This window comes from Triticum urartu, chromosome 3A (genome assembly GCF_056163025.1).
Source record: "Triticum urartu cultivar PI428250 chromosome 3A, HENAU_Tu73, whole genome shotgun sequence".
In the NCBI taxonomy this organism is placed as follows: Eukaryota; Viridiplantae; Streptophyta; class Magnoliopsida; order Poales; family Poaceae; genus Triticum; species Triticum urartu.
Genome location: NC_141875.1, coordinates 468,356,847 through 468,376,842, shown reverse-complemented (window position 1 = coordinate 468,376,842; position 19,996 = coordinate 468,356,847).

The following is a 19,996-nucleotide window of genomic DNA, read 5'->3' as shown; positions in this document are numbered from 1 at the left end:
CATTACCGAGAGGGCCCAGAGATACCTCTCTGATACACGGAGTGACAAATCCTAATCTCGATCTATGCCAACTCAACAAACACCATCGGAGACACCTATAGAGCATCTTTATAATCACCCAGTTACATTGTGACATTTGATAGCACACAAGGTGTTCGTCCTGTTGGGGAACATAGTAATTTCAAAAAAAATCCTACGCACACGCAAGATCATTATGATGCAGAGCAACGAGAGGGAAGAGTGTTGTCTACGTACCCTCGTAGACCGTAAGCGGAAGCGTTATGACAACGTGGTTGATGTAGTCATACGTCTTCATGATCGACCGGTCCTAGCACCGAAGGTACGACACCTCCGCGATCTACACACGTTCGGCTCGGTGACATCCCACGAACTCACGAACAGTAGAGTGTGGAGGGAGAGCTTCGTCAGCATGACGGCGTGGTGATGGTGATGATGATGCTACCGGAACAGGGCTTCACCTAAGCACTACTACGATATGACCGAGGTGGATTATGGTGGAGGGGGGCACCGCACACGGCTAAGAGATCAATGATCAACTTGTGTGTTCTAGGGTACCCCTTGCCCCCGTATATAAAGGAGCAAGGGGGAGGCCGGCCGGCCAAGGGGCGCGCCTAGGAGCAGGACTCCCCTTTTCCTAGTCCAACTAGGAAGGGGAAAGGGGAAAGTGTCGGCGTTCTGTGAATGGGGGTCCCCAGACTTGCCTGCCCGTGGCCCACGGCGTGGCTTTGCTAGCAGGCCTCTACGGCCCATCTTCATCAACAAGGCATTCAAGACCTTCGCGAGGGGCCAAGCCTCGTGAGGCGGACGATGCAAGACCTCCTCAGGAGCGACCTCGCTAGGCAGGCTCGCGAGGGGCGGAGAGATCAAGGCAGGCAACCTCGCGAGGTTCTCGTGACGTGAGAAGTGACGATCGAGACCAGGCGGGTGCCAGCGCGCGCAGCGTCCTTGTTTCCTCTTTGTGCTAAGGGGGCAAGCGCAGGCACAGAGTACCGAGGCATCAAGCAAAGGTTTCCATATTGGTGCAACAAGACCAAGACCAAAAGGACGACAAGATGGAGGTCACCATGGAGCCCAAGGCGACGTCACCACCAGAGCCTTTTGCAGGCGGAGACCACTTTTGTCAGGATAAGATGTACTAGCTGTGCCCTTTCAAATTGGCCGTTATTGGCTCCCTTCCCGCTCAATATTTGGGGAGAGGACCATGGCCTCTATAAATAGGACTAGCCACCACCATAGCTAGGGCGACATGATCGAAAAGAGAGAAGCCTGAGCTGATCAAATCCACACACACACAAGTTCGCCAAGCACAAGAACACCTCAACCTCAGGAGGCTGTTCTTCCCCTTGTACTGTTCATCATCAGCCCAAGAGGCAATCCACCACCACCACACTGGAGTAGGGTATTACACCACAACGGTGGCCCGAACCAGTATAAATCTCGTGTCCTTTGTGTTGCGAGTTCGTCGAGTTAGTTTGTAAGATCTTAGCTGAGTTAGGACATGGATCGGTAGGGGGGGTCTTTGCGCACAGCCCAGTGTTCGAACCTTAAGGGTTTTACCGGAACCCGTGATCCGACATTTGGCGCGCCAGGTAGGGGTGCGCCGAAGCTTCGCTTCCGTCACTCCTTGTCATGCCGCTTCATCGTCTCCATGGTGGACGCTTGCCGCGCCCGCGTCGAGCGTCGAGCGTCGAGCTGCCCTCGCCACCCATGTTGCTCAGACGACCCTTGTCGGTGGGCACCCCATCGCTCTCCATCGCCTGCCGCCAACACCGCCCCCGGCCCGGTGGGGAACGAGCAGCAAGCATCCTCGCTACACCCTTCGGTGCGACAGGACGGCCACAACGCCACTCCATCACTGACTCCTGCTAGTTCGCCATCTCACGCTCGTCGCGTTCCCACGGACGCATGGGCCGCGCTCCTCATGGCTCATGAGATCATGCGCTACCGCCCAGTTCACGACCTCTACGAGGATTGGCTTGACCGCATCGCCGAGCTTGTCCGTCCCGCAGGAGGCTCCCTTGCGCCGTCCCACTCTCTGCCTCGCCCTCCGCCAGCCACGGGCGACACAGCTCATGAAGCACCTCCACCACCTCTGCACCAAGACGACGCCTAGCGCCAAGGCACGCGGCTCCACGGAACGACCCACCGCGTCCAGCGCCCGCGCATGAAGAAAGAAGTTGTCAAGAAGTCCCTCGACCACAAGTGAACGCTCTGCCACTCCTCGCACTGCCGTGCCAGGATCGTTTGCTGCGCAAGGCCCCGCACCGCTTGCCGTAGCGGCGCGCGGGAGCCAAGACCAAGTTCCACCTCCAAGGCAGGCCCCAGTGACCACGGTCGGCTGCCGCGCCTTAACCCCCGACCTGCGTAGCGTCGCCTGGCCGGGCAAGTTCAAGCCAGATATGCTTCCTCGCTACGACGGCACCCCTGACCCCACGGAGTTCATGCAGCTCTACGAGCTAAGCATTGAGGCGGCCAACAGCGACGAGAAAGTCATGGCGAACTGGTTTCCCATGGCCCTCAAGGATGGCGCCTGCTCCTGGCTCCTGAACCTGCCTCTAGGCTTGATTTCCTCCTGGGACGAGATGCGCAACCACTTCATCACGAACTCCCAGGGCACTCGCGACTGGCCCCCGGTCGCAGGTGACCTGCGCCGCATCAAGCAACAACCAGGAGAGATCCTACAGAAGTACATCCAGCGCTTCAACAACGCGCGAATCAAGATCCCCAAGGTGACCGACAAGGCCATCATCTCAGCGTTCTCCGACGGCGTCCGCGACGTCCAGATGAAGGAGGAGCTCACCATCCATGAGGAGCTGTGCACGACCTTGGAGCTGTTCAACATCGCGACCAAGTGTGCAAGAGCTGAGGAGGGGCTCCTCTCCCTCCTCGAGCTCCCTGCTGCGGACCCAGAGGAGAAGAAGACCAAGGCCAAGGATGTGAAGTGCAAAGGAGTGGCCGTGCTCGTGGGAGAACCAGACACCAAGCGCGGCAGAGACCAGCCCGAGTCATCCAAGGGCAGCCGACCATTCTGCGCCTTCCATAACCTGCATACCCACAACACCAGTGACTGTTAAGAGCTCAGAGCCATTCGAGAAGGACGCTTCGGTCGATGCCCCGAGCGCAGCGACCGGGGCTACGGCCGAGGAGGAGGACGTGGTGGCGGACGCTGGGACGACCATGGCCCGCGCCAGGAGTGGCGCGAGCGACCTCGTGAGGACCGCTGGCAGGATCAGCCTCGCGAAGGCGCCTGGAGGGACCAGCCTCATGAGGATCGTCCTCATGGCAACGTTGGCCTTCCTCCACTACCGCCACCACCCAGAAGGAATGATGACCACCATCAAGATGAGGGGGCTGGGGGCTTCCAGGTGTCGGTGTCAAAACCGGTGGATCTCGGGTAGGGGGTCCCGAACTGTGCGTCTAAGGTTGATGGTAACAGGAGACAGGGGACACGATGTTTACCCAGGTTTGGGCCCTCTCTATGGAGGTAATACCCTACTTCCTGCTTGATTGATCTTGATGAATAGGAGTGTTACAAGAGTTGATCTACCACGAGATCATAATGGCTAAACCCTAGAAGTCTAGCATGTATGACTATGGTATTGAGTATCCCCCTCCGGACTAAGTCCTCGGTTTATATAGACACCGGGGGGATCTAGGGTTTCATAGAGTCGGTTACATAATATGGAATCTTCATAGTTATTCCCCAAGCTTGCCTTCCACGCCAAGGAGAGTCCCATCCGGACACGGGTACAGTCTTCGGTCTTCATATCTTCACAGCCCATCAGTCCGGCCCATAGATAGCAAGTCGGACACCCGAGGACCCCTTAGTCCAGAACTCCCTCAGTAGCCCTTGAACCTGGCTTCAATGACAAGCTATCCGGCACGTAGTGCTCTCTTCGGCATTGCAAGGTGGGTTCCTCCTTCCGAACTCCCGAATAGTCTTCAGACAAATTGATTGTGTCCAGACCTGTAACACACACCGCACACAACCATAGAGAGAATATGATAACACACGAGTCCCATCCGCTGACAACTTTAGTAATGTGACGTAATATGTCTCCGTCGTATCTACTTTTCCAAACACTTTTGCCCTTGTTTTGGACTCTAACTTGTATGATTTGAATGGAACTGACCTGGACTGACGCTGTTTTCAGTAGAATTACCTTGGTGTTGTTTTATGTGCAGAAAGCAAATATTCTCGGAAAGTCCTGAAACTCCACCGAATACCTTAGAAAAAATGATAAAAAATCCTCGCCAAATATGAAGACCAGGGGGGCCCACACCTTTTCCACGAGGGTGGCCCCCCCCCCTAGGGCACGCCCCCTACATCATGGGCCCCCTGTTGACCCTCCGACGCCAACTCCAACTCTATATATTTGCTTTCGAGAGAAAAAATCAGAGAGAAGAAATCATCACGTTTTACGATACGGAGCCACCGCCAAGCCCCAAAACCTCTCGAGAGGGCTGATCTGGAGTCCGTTCGGGGCTCCGGAGAGGGGGATTCGTCGCCGTCATCATCATCAACCATCCTCCATCACCAATTTCATGATGCTCACCGCCGTGCGTGAGTAATTCCATCATAGGCTTGCTGGACGGTGATGGGTTGGATGAGATTTATCATGTAATTGAGTTAGTTTTGTTAGGGTTTGATCCCTAGTATCCACTATGTTCTGAGATTGATGTTGCTATGACTTTGCTATGCTTAATGCTTGTCACTATGGCCCGAGTGCCATGATTTCAGATCTGAACCTATTATGTTTTCATGAATATATGTGAGTTCTTGATCCTATCTTGCAAGTATATAGCGCCTACTATGTGTTATGATCCGGCAACCCCGAAGTGACAATAATCGGGACCACTCCCGGTGATGACCATAGTTTGAGGAGTTCATGTATTCACTATGTGTTAATGCTTTGTTCCGGTTCTCTATTAAAAGGAGGCCTTAATATCCCTTAGTTTCCAATAGGACCCCGCTGCCACGGGAGGGTAGGACAAAAGATGTCATGCAAGTTCTTTTCCATAAGCACGCATGACTATATACGGAATACATGCCTACATTACATTGACGAACTGGAGCTAGTTCTGTGTCACCCTATGTTATGACTGTTACATGATGAACCGCATCCGGCATAATTATCCATCACTGATCCGGTGCCTACGAGTTTTCCATATACTGGTTTACGCTTATTTACTTTCCCGCTGCTACTGTTACAATCACTACAAAATACCAAAAACATTACTTTTGCTGTCTTTACTTTTGTTGCCGTTACCACCACTATCATATTACTGTGCTACTAAATACTCTGCTGCAGATACTAAGTTTCCATGTGTGGTTGAATTGACAACTCAGCTGCTAATGCTTGAGAATATTCTTTGGCTCCCCTTGTGTCGAATCAATAAATTTGGGTTAAATACTCTACCCTCGAAAACTATTGCGATCCCCTATACTTGTGGGTTATCAAGACCTTTTTTTGGCGCCGTTGCTGGGGAGCATAGCTCTATTCTTTGAGTCACTTGGGATTTATATCTGCTGGACACTATGAGGAACTTGAGAGATCCAAAAAGCAAGATCTATCCCTCAACTACGAGGGGAGGTAAGGAACTGCCATCTAGCTCTGCACTTGATTCACCTTCTGTTATGAGTAAGTTAGCGACACCTACACCTGCTTTTGCTATTCGTTCTGATATGTCGCATGTTATTGATGATGCCACTTCTACTATGCATGATACTTATGATGAAACTGCTTCTATGCCTGATACTACTGTGCCCCTTAGTGAATTTCTTGAAGAACAAATTGCTAGGGCTAGAGAAAGAGAAATTGATGAAACTGAATACGATGATGATAGTGATGATGAAAATATGCCTGTTATTCCTGAAGGTTATCTTTTTGATAAAGATTCTTCTTTAGCTATTTTAGCCTGCAAAGATAGATATGAGCTTAAAAGGTTATTGATTAAATGGAACAAAGAATCACTTAGAGATAAAATGACACCTGATCCTGCTTTTGCAACTTCACCTATATGTGTTCCTGATAAGGATTATGAATTCTCTGTTGATCCAGATATAGTTACTTTGGTTGAATATGATCCTTTTTACGGCTATGAATCTTAAACTGTTGTGGCACATCTTACTAAGTTAAATGATATAGCTGCCCTGTTCACTAATGATGAGAGATCGCGTTACTTCTATATACTCAAAATATTTCTGTCCTCATTAAAGGGTGATGCTAAGATATGGTTTAATTCTCTTGATCCTGGTTGTGTGCGTAGTCCCCAGGATATGATTTATTACTTCTCTGCTAAATATTTCCCTGCTCATAAGAAACAAGCTGCTTTGAGGGAAATATACAATTTTGTGCAAATTAAAGAAGAGAGTCTCCCGCAAGCTTGGGGGAGACTTCTCAAGTTACTTAATGCTTTGCCTGATCATCCTCTTAAGAAACCTGAAATACTTGATATTTTTTATAATGGACTAACCGATGCTTCCAGAGATTACCTGGATAGTTGTGCTGGTTCTCTTTTCAGGGAAAGAACACCGGATGAAGCTGAAATTCTATTGAATAATATGTTGACAAATGAAAATAATTGGGCACCTCCTGAGCCAGCTCCCGCTCCAATTACTGAGCCTATTCCTAAACCAACTCCGAAGAAGAAAGGTGTTCTATTTCTCAGTCCCGAAGATATGCAAGAGGCAAAGAAATCTATGAAAGAAAAAGGTATTAAAGCCGAAGATGTTAAGAATTTACCTTCTATTGAAGAAATACATGGTCTTAATCTACCGGCTGTCGAAGAAACATATGAACTTGATCACTTATTTACTAAAGAACCTCCTGATCCCGATATCCCGACACAGGTAGTAAAGGTAAATTCTCTCTCTAGATTTGATGAAGGTGATATCCCTCACTATAAGTCTGCTAGGCAATGCTTTCATGAGTTTGATAATTTTATTGTCAAACAAGAAAATTTCAATGCTTATTTTGGTAGACAATTGAAATATGATTCCGATATAATTAAATACTTCGATGATTATATGGCTAATATTAGAGGTGAACTTAAACTTGTTAGCAAACATGCTTCTATGGTTACCACTCAAGTAGAACAAGTACTTAAAGCTCAAAAAGAATTGCTCCATGAAATGAATAATAAGAAAAATGATTATGTTGTTAGAGTGGCTACTAGAACTGGTAGAATGTCTCAGGAACCTTTGTATCCTGAAGGCCACCCTAAGAGAATCGAGCAAGATTCTCAGAGAAATAATATTGATGTTCCTAGTTCTTTTAAGAAGAAGAAAAAGAAAAATGATAGAACTGTGCAAACTTCTAGTGAACCTATTGCTGAACCACCTAATAATCCAAATGATATCTCTATGTCTGATGCTGAAACACAATCTAGTAATGAACATGAACCTAGTGAAAATATTAATGATGATGTTCATGATGATGCTCAACCTAGTAATGATAATGATGTAGAAATGGAACCTGCTGTTGATCTTGATAACCCACAATCAAAGAATCAACGTTATGATAAAAGAGACTTTGTTGCCAGGAAACCTGGTAAAGAAAGAGAACCTTGGGTTCAGAAACCCATGCCTTTTCCTCCGAAACCATCCAAGAAGAAGGATGATGAGGATTTTGAGCGCTTTGCTGAAATGATTAGGCCTATCTTTTTACGTATGCGATTGACTGATGTGCTCAAAACAAATCCTTATGCTAAATATATGAAAGATATCATTACTAATAAAAAAAAGATACCGGAAGCTGAAATTTCCACCATGCTTGCTAATTATACTTTTAAGGGTGGAATACCAAAGAAACTTGGAGACCCCGGAGTACCTACTATACCTTGCTCCATTAAAAGAAATTATATTAAAACTGCTTTATGTGATCTTGGAGCCGGTGTTAGTGTTATGCCTCTCTCTTTATATCGTAGACTTGACTTGAATAAGTTGACACCTACTGAAATATCATTGCAAATGGCTGACAAATCAACTGCTATACCTGTCGGTATTTGTGTGGACGTGCCTGTTGTGGTTGCAAACGTTACTATTTTAACGGACTTTGTTATTCTTGATATTCCCGAGGATGATAGTATGTCTATTATTCTTGGAAGACCTTTTCTTAATAATGCAGGGGCTGTTATTGATTGCAACAAAGGCAATGTCACTTTTCATGTTAATGGTAATGAGCATACGGTACACTTTCCCAGGAAACAACCTCAAGTTCATAGTATCAACTCCATTGGAAAAATTCCACTGATTATAATTGGAGGTTTTGAATTTCCTCTTCCTACGGTCAAAAAGAAATATGATATACTTATTATAGGAGATGTGCATATCCCCGTTGAGGTAACTTAGTGTTATTCGAAATTTCTCCGGTTTCATGATTATCAGAATGAGTTTGTTAACAAGACCTGATCAACCTTGTTAGTGGATTCTTTTTGATGAGCATGAGATGGATGAAACTAGAAGCACAACCTTCTGTACCCTCTTTATATTTTCTGTTAATTAGTAGAAATAAAGTAAAAATAGTATTTCTCTGTCTGTTTCCTGTCTTATCTGTGCAATATAAAAATATCCCGAAAATAAAAGTCCTCAGAATGCCATGCCAATTTAATATGATTTTTTTGGGAATATTTGAGGATTTACTCTGCAAAAATTACCACGGGAGGAGCTGCCACCTGGCCACGAGGGCGGTGGGCGTGCCCCCCCCATAGGGCGCGCCCCCTGCCTCGTGGGCCCACGGTGGCCCTCCTCCACCTATCCCAGCACCCATCTTCTTCCCCTGTCTCACACAAACCCGAAAAACCAACTCAAGCGCGAGTTCCAGCCACTTTTGCTGTGATTTTCGATCTCCTTGCTCAAAGCACCTCTCGCAAAACTACTTGGGGAGATTGTTCCTTGGTATGTGACTCCTCCAATGGTCCAATTAGTTTTTGTTCTACTGCTCTATTCTTTGCAAATTTGTGCTGCATAGGTGACCATGTTCTTCAGCTTGCATGTCAAATTTATATGGTTGCAAGTAGTTCTAATGCTTGATATAGGCTCTAGGCACTTGTAGGAGTAGTTACTCTCAATATTATTGAAGTTGGTTCACTTTTCTTTGAAGTTACTAAAAATTTCAGAATTTTTTCAGAGAAAAACAATATGTTTAGGAAGATGTTCCAAGGTGGTTCCTCTAAGAAGCAAGGACCTAGGATTGCTATGAGCGATGCTGACGAGGATCCACCAAGAGACGCTCCGGTACGGCCTTGCGAGTGGCCGTCGGAAAATTTTATGGACCGTGCGGGAATTAAAGAAGAATTCAAAGCATATTTGCGGAATGCCGGTCTTGAGGAATTTGAGGCCAACAAATTCCCCCAGTATCATGATCTCACAAGTTCATTTGTGAGGAGGTTTGAGTATTCATCTTCGCGTAATTCTCCTTCAGTCATGTTTGATCTTTATGATAAATCTTATAGAATGGACTTAGAGGATTTCACTCTTGCGTGCAAACTTCCATCATGGGGCAGTATTAGGGATCCCCCCTAAATCTGAATTTAGAAACTTTCTTGCTAGTATAACTGTGGGGGAATCCAGAGACATAACGCAGGCTACCATAGGGAGCATTCACTTTCCTGCTATACATTATTTTGCTCCCTTTATCGGTAGATGCATAAATGCTAAGGATGAAGCATGTCACATGTGTGTCCCTGATCTTAGCATTTTAGGAGTGTTGTGTTAGGAGACCAATCTTATCATATGGGAGCCATTGTAGCTCGTAGGTTGCATCATAATAGACATAATGGAGATTTCTTTGGAGGAATTTACGCAACCCGCTTAGCACATTTTCTTGAAATAGACATTCGTGAGGGTGATATGGAGTTGCCTCCTACATATTTAGATTATAACTCTATGGCTTCGCACCAGTTTGTCGAGAGGCCTGAATCACCTCTCTTATATCGCTTAATTTTTGATAAATGACGTGTTTTCCGTATTACTCTCCCTGCTCCTGCCTTCTTTGATTCACAGACAAAAGGAAGATATGTTATTACTAGAGAGGAGGTAGAAGAGTATGAGAGGAGAGCGGAGGCAGCTCGACTCCACGCTGCTGCTCAGCAGGCGATAAACACTGCACAACAGTATGATCCCAACTATTCTTCCCCATCACAGTACGACCCCAACAACTATTATTATGGATATCCGCCAGGCCAGCTATGGCCATAGACCAACTTAGGCCAAAAGCCTAAGCTTGGGGGAGTACGTATTTCTCACCGACATTACATTTATGTTCACACACACTCATTGCTAGATGTCGGTGCTCATACTTTTTCACTGTAATATCCATGCTAGTTTATTTTATTTTTCCTGCTTTCTTCTTGTGTGTTTGTTAAACCTTAAGAAAACCAAAAAAAATTAGTAGTAGTTTATTTTTCTGCTATGGTAGTAATAACTAAAAAGAAAACCCAAAAATATTTCCCGTTCTTCTTTTGCTTGTTGGGAGCTTTCCCGTGTAAATAGTTTTATTTCTTTTCTTTTCTTTTCTTTGGGGGTCAGTAGGAGAAGACCATAATTAAATTGTTGAAGTGGCTCTTATATGCATTATTTTTGATTTAACCAAGAGGCCATATTGCCTTGTCTTCTCCTGTTTATTGAATGCTCGCAGATTCCAGCTTAGTCCAATGCACGTACACTCTTATTATTGTTCACACCGTTCGGTCGTGCAAGTGAAAGGCAATTATGATGATATATGATGGACTAACTGAGATGAGAAAAGCTGGTATGAACTCGACCTCTTTTGTTTTTGTAAATATGATGAGTCCCGCGTTCTTGATTCAGCTTATTATGAATAAACATGTTTGCAATGACAATTAGAGATCATAGTTGCTTGTGCCATGCTTGATTAGCTATGAGTTATAATGATTTACCTTGTATGCCAACATGCTATTGAGATGATTATGATGTGGTATGATGGGGTGGTATCCTCCTTTGAATGATTTAAGTGACTTGACTTGGCACATGTTCACGCATGTAGTTGAAACAAAATCAACACAGCCTTCATGATATTTATGTTCATGGTGGATTATATCCTACTCATGTTTGCATCCAATGTTTATTAATTTTAATGCATGTACATGGCTGTTGTCGCTCTCTAGTTGGTCGCTTCCCAGTCTTTTGCTAGCCTTCACATGTACTAAGCAGGAATACTGCTTGTGCATCCAATCCCTTAAACCCCAAAGTTATTCCAGATGAGTCCACTATACCTTCCTATATGCAGTATTTACCTGCCGTTCCAAGTAAATTTGTATGTGCCAAACTCTAAACCTTCAAATAAACATTCTGTTTTGTATGCTCGAATAGCTCATGTATCAACAAAGGCTGTCCTTATATTCCGTGTTAGGCGGGTTATTCTCAAGAGGAGTGGACTCCGCTCCTCACTCACGAGAAAATGGCTGGTCACCGGGATGCCCAGTCCCATGCTTTATGCAAACTAAATCAAAATTAATTGCAAACAAAACTCCCCCTGGGACCTGATGTATGTTGGAGGCACTCGTTGTTTCGAGCAAGCCATGGATTGATGCTTGTTGGTGGAGGGGGAGTATAAACTTTACCATTCTGTTTGGGAACCGCCTATAATGTGTTTAGCATGGAAGATATCGCCATCTCTTAGTTGCTAAGTTAACAATGAAAGTATACCGCTCAAAATACAATTTATCTCTATTTCAAAACCGAGCTCTGGCACCTCTACAAATCCCTGCTTCCCTCTGCGAAGGACCTATCCATTTACTTTTATGTTGAGTCATCGCCCTCTTATTAAAGAGCACTAGCTGGAGAGCACAGCTGTCATTTGCATTCATCACTATTAATCTATGTTGGGTATGACTATGATTGGATCTCTCTCACCATGAATTACAATGTCTAGTTAGTCCTTGATCTTTAAAGGTGCTCTGCATTTATGTTTTGCGGTCTCAGAAAGGGCTAGCGAGATACCATCTTGTTATATCATATTATGATTGTTTTGAGAAAGTGTTGTCATCCGAGATTTATTATTATGACTTGCGAGTTGATTATGCTATTGATACGAGTAATTGTGAGACCTGAGGATTATTGCAAATGTGGTTAGTTATGATCTATGCTGAAAACTTGAATGCTGGCTTGACATAGTTACAACAACAAGAGCAAACAGAGTTTGTAAAAGTTTTTCTTTCTTTCTTTCAGTTTGTCAACTGAATTGCTTGAGGACAAGCAAGGGTTTAAGCTTGGGGCGTTGATACGTCTCCGTCGTATCTACTTTTCCAAACACTTTTGCCCTTGTTTTGGACTCTAACTTGTATGATTTGAATGGAACTAACCTAGATTGACGCTGTTTTCAGCAGAATTACCTTGGTGTTGTTTTATGTGCAGAAAGCAAATATTCTCGAAAAGTCCTGAAACTCCACGGAATACCTTAGAAAAAATAATAAAAAATCCTCGCCAAATATGAAGACCATGGGGCCCACACCCTTTCCACGAGGGTGGGGGGCACCCCCCTAGGGCGCGCTCCCCTACCTCGTGGGCCCCCTGTTGACCCTCCGACGCCAACTCCAACTCTATATATTTGCTTTTGGAGAGAAAAAAACAGAGAGAAGAAATCATCGCGTTTTACGATACGGAGCCGCCGCCAAGCCCTAAAACCTCTCGGGAGGGCTGATCTGGAGTCCGTTCAGGGCTCTGGAGAGGGGGATTCGTCGCCGTCGTCATCATCAACCATCCTCCCTCACCAATTTCATGATGCTCACCGCCGTGCGTGAGTAATTCCATCGTAGGCTTGCTGAACGGTGATGGGTTGGATGAGATTTATCATGTAATTGAGTTAGTTTTGTTAGGGTTTGATCCCTAGTATCCACTATGTTCTGAGATTGATGTTGCTATGACTTTGCTATGCTTAATGCTTGTCACTAGGGCCCGAGTGCCATGATTTCAGATTTGAACCTATTATGTTTTCATGAATATATGTGAGAGCTTGATCCTATCTTGCAAGTCTATAGTCACCTACTACGTGTTATGATCCGGCAACCCCGAAGTGACAATAATCGGGACCACTCTCGGTGATGACCATAGTTTGAGGAGTTCATGTATTCACTATGTGTTAATGCTTTGTCCCGGTTCTCTATTAAAAGGAGGCCTTAATATCCCTTAGTTTCCAATAGGACCCCGCTGCCACGGGAGTGTAGGACAAAAGATGTCATGCAAGTTCCTTTCCATAAGCACGTATGACTATATACGGAATACATGCCTACATTACATTGACGAACTGGAGCTAGTTCTGTGTCACCCTATGTTATGACTGTTACATGATGAACTGCATCCGGCATAATTATCCATCACTGATCCGGTGCCTACGAGTTTTCCATATACTGGTTTACGCTTATTTACTTTCCCGCCGCTACTGTTACAATCACTACAAAATACCAAAAACATTACTTTTGCTATCTTTACTTGTGTTGCCGTTACCACCACTATCATATTACTGTGCTACTAAATACTCTGCTGTAGATACTAAGTTTCTAGGTGTGGTTGAATTGACAACCCAGCTGCTAATACTTGAGAATATTCTTTGGCTCTCCTTGTGTCGAATCAATAAATTTGGGTTAAATACTCTACCCTCGAAAACTGTTGCGATCCCCTATACTTGTGGGTTATCAAGACCTTTTTCTAGCGCCGTTGCTGGGGAGCATAGCTCTATTCTTTGAGTCACTTGGGATTTATATCTGCTGGACACTATGAAGAACTTGAGAGATCCAAAAACCAAGATCTATACGTCAACTACGAGGGGAGGTAAGGAACTGCCATCTAGCTCTGGACTTGATTCACCTTCTGTTATGAGTAAGTTAGTGACACCTACACCTGCTTCTGCTATTCGTTCTGATATGTCGCGTGTTATTGACGATGCCACTTCTACTATGCATGATACTTATGATGAAACTGCTTCTATGCCTGATACTACTCAACATCTCGGCATTTATAGTCATGTGTGAGGCCTTTCTCCGCATTCCACCTCACTTCGGCCTATGGCTGAAGGCCTTTAATGTGAAGCCAAAGGTGGTGAGAGGCCAACAGGCAGAGTGTGGAGGAGCTATGTTGGGTAAGATGCCCAACGTCACCTGGCTCGAAGGTTCTTTTGTGGAGATGGTGAAGGGGTGGCAATCAGGGTGGTTCTACATCACCGAGCCGCGGGACACTAACTGGATGGCGGCCCCCCAATTCTGATCCGGAGTTCTGATGCGGCTCATCTCCTGGCAACAGAAGGGCCTAACCTGGGGTGCTCCAGGCGAGCTGACAGGGCTCAAGACGTGCATCCAGAACATGATACCTAGAAAGATTAAGCTTGTCAATGTGATCCAGGTTATGCTCATCCGCCAGATCCTCCCGTGCCAACGCCGGACTTGTTATTTATGAGAATTCTATCCAGCCAAGCACCAGACACTGCTAGAGCTCTTCAGCACAACGCACGAGGATATCTGGAAAGTGCTCTTCAAGGTCGGCGAGATGCCACCGCCTACAACCGAGGATCGTGGGCTTAGCTCAAAGCGCCAAGCTAATTCGGTAAGTTTTTTCACACTCTCAAGGCATAAACTTTACTAGCGTATTGTGAGAAAGAAGTCTAAGCTCTCCTATCAATTTTTTCCTTAGGCCTGGGTCAACATAGCGAGGCGGATTAATTGTCCAGCCCCGCTACCCGAAGACGAAGAGACCCCACTCCTGACGAAGATGTTGTTCCAGGAGCCTTATGACGTTCCAGAGAAGAAGACCAAAAAGGCAGCCAAGGGGACCAGGATTGGCCTTCGTCGAAAGGATTCTTTGAAACTATTTTCCGAAGACAAGACTGACCCTTCGGTCGCTGAAGACAGCGACGAGGAGGAGGAGGAAGACAACTCCCCCTGAGGGGGGTGTTGGTGTCAAAACCCGCGGATCTCGGGTAGGGGGTCCCGAACTGTGTGCCTGAGGCGGATGGTAACAGGAGGCGGGGGACACAATGTTTACCCAGGTTCGGGCCCTCTCGAGGGAGGTAATACCCTACTTCCTACTTGATTGATCTTGATGATATGAGTATTACAAGAGTTGATGTACCACAAGATCGTATAGGCTAAACCCTAGAAGCTAGCCTATGATTATGATTGTTTGTATATCTATCGACTAGCCTGGCCCTGGTTTATATAATGCACCAGAGGCCTAGTATAACAAGAGTCCTAGCCGAATACACCAGTGGGGGAGGAGTCCTTTTCTTGACCACCAAGTCTTGTGGAATCTTCCTTGTATGCGGCAGCTATCCGAACTGGCCCATGAGTATACGGCCATGGGGGTCCTCGGCCCAATCTAACTGACCGAGAGACGACGTGCTGGTACCCCCTAGTCCAGGACACTGTCAGTAGCCCCGTGAACTGGTCTTCAAGTTGGGGACGCTCGTCGGTTCTTCCGAACTGTTCTTTGTCTTTGGTTGTCGGTCTTGAAAACTGGTTCAACAAATATTCCCATCTTCTATCTTGAGGATTGCCAAGCTAAATCTGAAGATCTCACACGTCGGGTATCCGAGGAGCCCTTTAAGTCTTCGGCCTTTACCAATGCCTTGTTATTTTTACGCCACACCTCGGGTTTGAAGTTGTTCCCGGGCGACAGCGTCCTCTTGCGTCCGAGCTCCAACGCCGGACTTCATTCGAGGTATCTTTTGCAGCCGAGCACCAATATCGGACCGCTTTCCGAGCTCCAACGCCGGAATGTATCCGAGCTCCACCGCCGGACTATGTCCAAACTCCAACACCATACTGTATGTAGGCTCCAACGCTGGACTATATCCGAGGTGTCATATCACCTTGGTTCAAAAAAGTCGAAGGAGTTTAGCCGAGCTTAATGCCGTAAATGCCCTCTATGGAGCCAGCCACTCGCGCCTGAGCTTTATGCCGGATTGCTTTCGAGGTGGTGCACCACCCCGACCGTGGGTCGATTTTTTGTCAATATTTTTGATTGGTGCAATTTATTCTCTGCCGAGATATATAGCCAGTAGCCCTGAAAGTGTGTATCTGTCTAAAACCCGAGATGCACCTGAAGGATGACGTAAGACTGCTGATCCCAGAAGCCACTGAGAGTCAGGTTGATTTGCAAAATCGGCCTGAGGATCAAGTCCTAGCTCGGCAGAATACTTCGGGACACAAAAGGCGGCGTGCTCAGTCCTGGAGACTCAGGTTGGGTGCGGCCGACCAACCTGAGGATCAAAATCTCCTCAGAAACTGTATAGCACTTAAAATTTTCTGCATTGGACAGGCAATGCAGTAGCCCCTGAGACACTGGTCGGGTGGCAACACCAGATCAGGGGATCGATGTGCCCCTTTAATATTTGTAAATAATAACCCCGAAGCCCAGTAGCCCCCGAGCCTTAATGCGGGCACGGGTGGCCGAATTAAGGATCGATATCCATAGTAAAATCACAAATTACGTGTAATGACTCTATGTATCCAAGTACTTTACGTCATTAATGCTCGGATCCGCATTGTACAAAACTTTGTTGACCGACCATCGGCTTCCACCTCCTCGGCCAGTAGCCGAGGAGTGTTTGTCCTACTTTATAAAGCCTTTATGAGGGCAAAGATTTACGATAAACAAGGCAATCTGGCCATACAGTTTTATAAACAAAGGTACGCAGAGAGATATGTTACATTACTGTTTAACATAAGAAATGTCTTTCAAAGAAAATAGTCCCGCTATCGGTTCCTTTCTTTGGGTTGTTATGCTAAGCATGATCATGAAACCTCAGCTCTAATGTAAGAGCAAAATATTGAGGATTTAGTTTGGGAGGCCAGTTACTAGCCCCCGGTAGTGTTCGGCGACAGTCGAGGTCAAGCCGTAAATACTTCGGGCAATGTTATGAATGGCCCGTCATTTAACACAGTCATCGGATCGCTGACCAGTTTACGCTTATTGTGACAGTCAGTTTTTGGCTTTCTCCACTGAGGTGCTTAACCATGTGAGCTGGAAGCACAATCACAGTGGTTCTCCCTTTGCACACCTAGCCAAACAAAGCAGAACGTAGGAGGCAAGCGCAAGAGCCGGGCAACGCAACTATTGACCGAAGACACAATTCGAAACCGATGCATATATAGCAATATCCGAGAATGTTTTTGCCGAATCTCTAAAGGTGTCCGGCGTTGCACTGCGAGACTTGTGCTAAAAACACACAAATAGTTTGAAAGTGCCATAAGCTTGAAAAACCAAAAAACGTCAGTAAAAACTTGATGTCCGAATAAGATCAAGTGTCCGGTGCCAATCCGAAAATTGGAAAAAAAAAATGTGCTTCTGTCGTGCCTTAACATGACACATCCGATCTCAAGACTTCATGCGGGCCAGCCTATGGCTTCAAGCTCCTTATCCCAAAGGTGGAGTACTTCTCCGAGGTCAGTTTAGCAAACTAAACTCAAGCGGCTTTCAGAGAGAAGACAGGCTATCCAGCTATTTACCATAAACTCGAGTCGAAAAAGGAGCGGTAGAAAAAGACTTTGCAATGACCAAGAAGAAAACACATTTACTATAAAACAGATCATATAAATTTTAAGAGCCCCCAAGTGACTTGGGTAAAAGAATTTTATGTATAATGATTGTATGTACCGAAGTACTTATATTATATCTGTGTTCACCTGAACTTTAAACGTGTCTTAACCGACCATCGGCTTCTCCCTCTTCGGACAAGGGCCGAAAATGTCATGTACTCCACCTATCGATAGTATCGACGGTGTTTCTGATGACCAGGCAATCAGGCCATAAGGCTATAACAGACAAAGCGCGCTCAAGGGACTTATGCTATATTACTAATGAAGTGTAAGAAGCATCTTCGAAGAAAATAGTACCCCCATTGATACCTTTCTTCGGTGCTCATTATTACTATGAGACTTGTGTCGTCGTTCTAACTCTGACAGTGATGTAGGGGGGTATGTATGGAGAGGCTAGATCTCAGCTATTGGGAAGTTGTAAACACACCAAGATGTACGAGTTCAGGCCCTTCGCGGAGGAAGTAACAGCCCTACGTCTCGGTGCCCGGAGGCGGTCGACTGGATTACTGGCGTGTGAATAACAGGGGTGCGAACCCTTCATACTGAGGAGGGGGAGGCTTATATAGAGTTCGCCGGCCCCCTCCTTCCCTCAGTAATGCAGGGTTTAAGGTACATTTAAGGTTGGGCGTTACTGGTAACGCCCCTAATAAAGTGCTACAATGACCATAAAGACTACTCAATAGCCGACCGTTTGCCTGCGGAGTGACTTTAGGTCTTCTGGCAGTTGAGTGGTTGGCTTCGTGGTCGAGTGATAGCTTCTTGGTCGAGTGTCTTGAATCCGTCGAGTGGGATACCTTCAAGTCGATTGAAAGGTGACTTCCTCTAGGGACGTCCTTGGGTAGGGCTCTTTGGACAGGTCCGTGCCCCTACCCTAGGTACGTAGCTTCATCATTAGCCCCCGAATGGATCGAGGTTTTGAGTGGGGAAAGGGTTGGAGAACTTTCCGACTGGCTCTTTGGGCTACGTGAGTGCCTCATTTTGGGTCAATCGTCACGGATGACGTTGCCAACCTTTTTCAGTCGCCTTGATCCATTCCAGGCCTTTCGTCGAGTGAATTTCTTTATTTGTGACATACCGAGCGTCGGCGCGGGCGGGGTCTTCCGTTTTGACAAGTTGTTCTGCAGCCCGCGGATGTCGTGGGATTTCGGATTTTGGGAAGCGCGCGGGACGGGAGCGGCTGCAGTAATCGGAAGCGATAAAGCGGAAGCTCCTCGATCCCTGCGTCGCCTTTTTCGCCACGTACTGCGCGCGCGTCCGCTGCGGGATTTGACTGGATAGTTTGGGCCTACCAGTCAGCCACTCGGGAGCGATCCCTTATAAATCGCCGGCTCGGGGTTTCCAAGCAGTGCGCTCTCTTCTCCTCCTTTCTTCTTCCTCTCTCCCTTCGCAAGTCCTTCTGCCACCTCCGTTCTCGCCCTAGCGCAGCAGGCCCGTGCGAGACTTCGCCGGCGACGATGGCGAAGGGCAAGACCTCCGCTCTGGAGCGCGCGAAGAAGGCGGCGGCGCAGGGGAAGGGGAAAAGATCTGCTCGGGGCGGATCCTCCTCAAGGTCCGCTCTGCCCAAGGGCTGGATCCAGGGCGATTGGATGCCGTCAGTGATCCGGCAAGAGGATCTCGACGACATGGTCGAGGGGGGAGTCATTCCCCACGAGGCTGCGCGTCTTCCGGGGAGAGAGATCGAACCTCAGCCCCGCGATGGTGAGTGCGTGCTCCTAGCCACCCACATCGACCGAGGGTTTTCTCTGCCGCCCCATCCTTTTTTCCGGAGCTTCTTGAACTTCTTCGGAGCGCAGCTCCACCACTTTACTCCCAACTCCATTGTATACCTTGCCGCTTTCATTTCCATGTGTGAGGCTTTCTTGGGTTGCCGCCCCCATTGGGGACTTTTCAAGCACATCTTTACCTGCCGTTCTCAATTGGTCAAGAAGGCCAAGTCGAGTGACGAGAGGACGCAGGTGATCCAGTTGTGCGGGGGCTTGGCGATCCAGACGAGGGGGAAGAGCTATTTTCCATCCATTACTTTCCCGGAGTCGGTCCATGGCTGGCAGGCGACCTGGTTCTACTGTCAGGACCAGGCGACCCCAGGACAGTCGACTGGTCTTCCTCCTTTCTCCCTCGACCGAGCTGAAAAACCTGCTTCTCTGAAAGTGGCGCCGGAGGAAAGGGCCCAAGTCAAAGTGCTGGCCGGTCGAGTGGTTGAGCTTGTCCGTGAGGGTGTGACGGGCATGGATTTGCTGGAGGTCTTCCTCCGGAGGCGCATCCAACCGCTCCAGGCTCGTGACCACCCGATGTGGCTGTACTCGGGTCTTGACGACACCACTCGGATCCACCCGGAGGAGGTCACTAATGAGATGCTGGAGGGGTGGCTGTCGAGCATCACAGGAAACAAGGAAAACCCCTGAGGAGCCAGGAGGGTAATTCC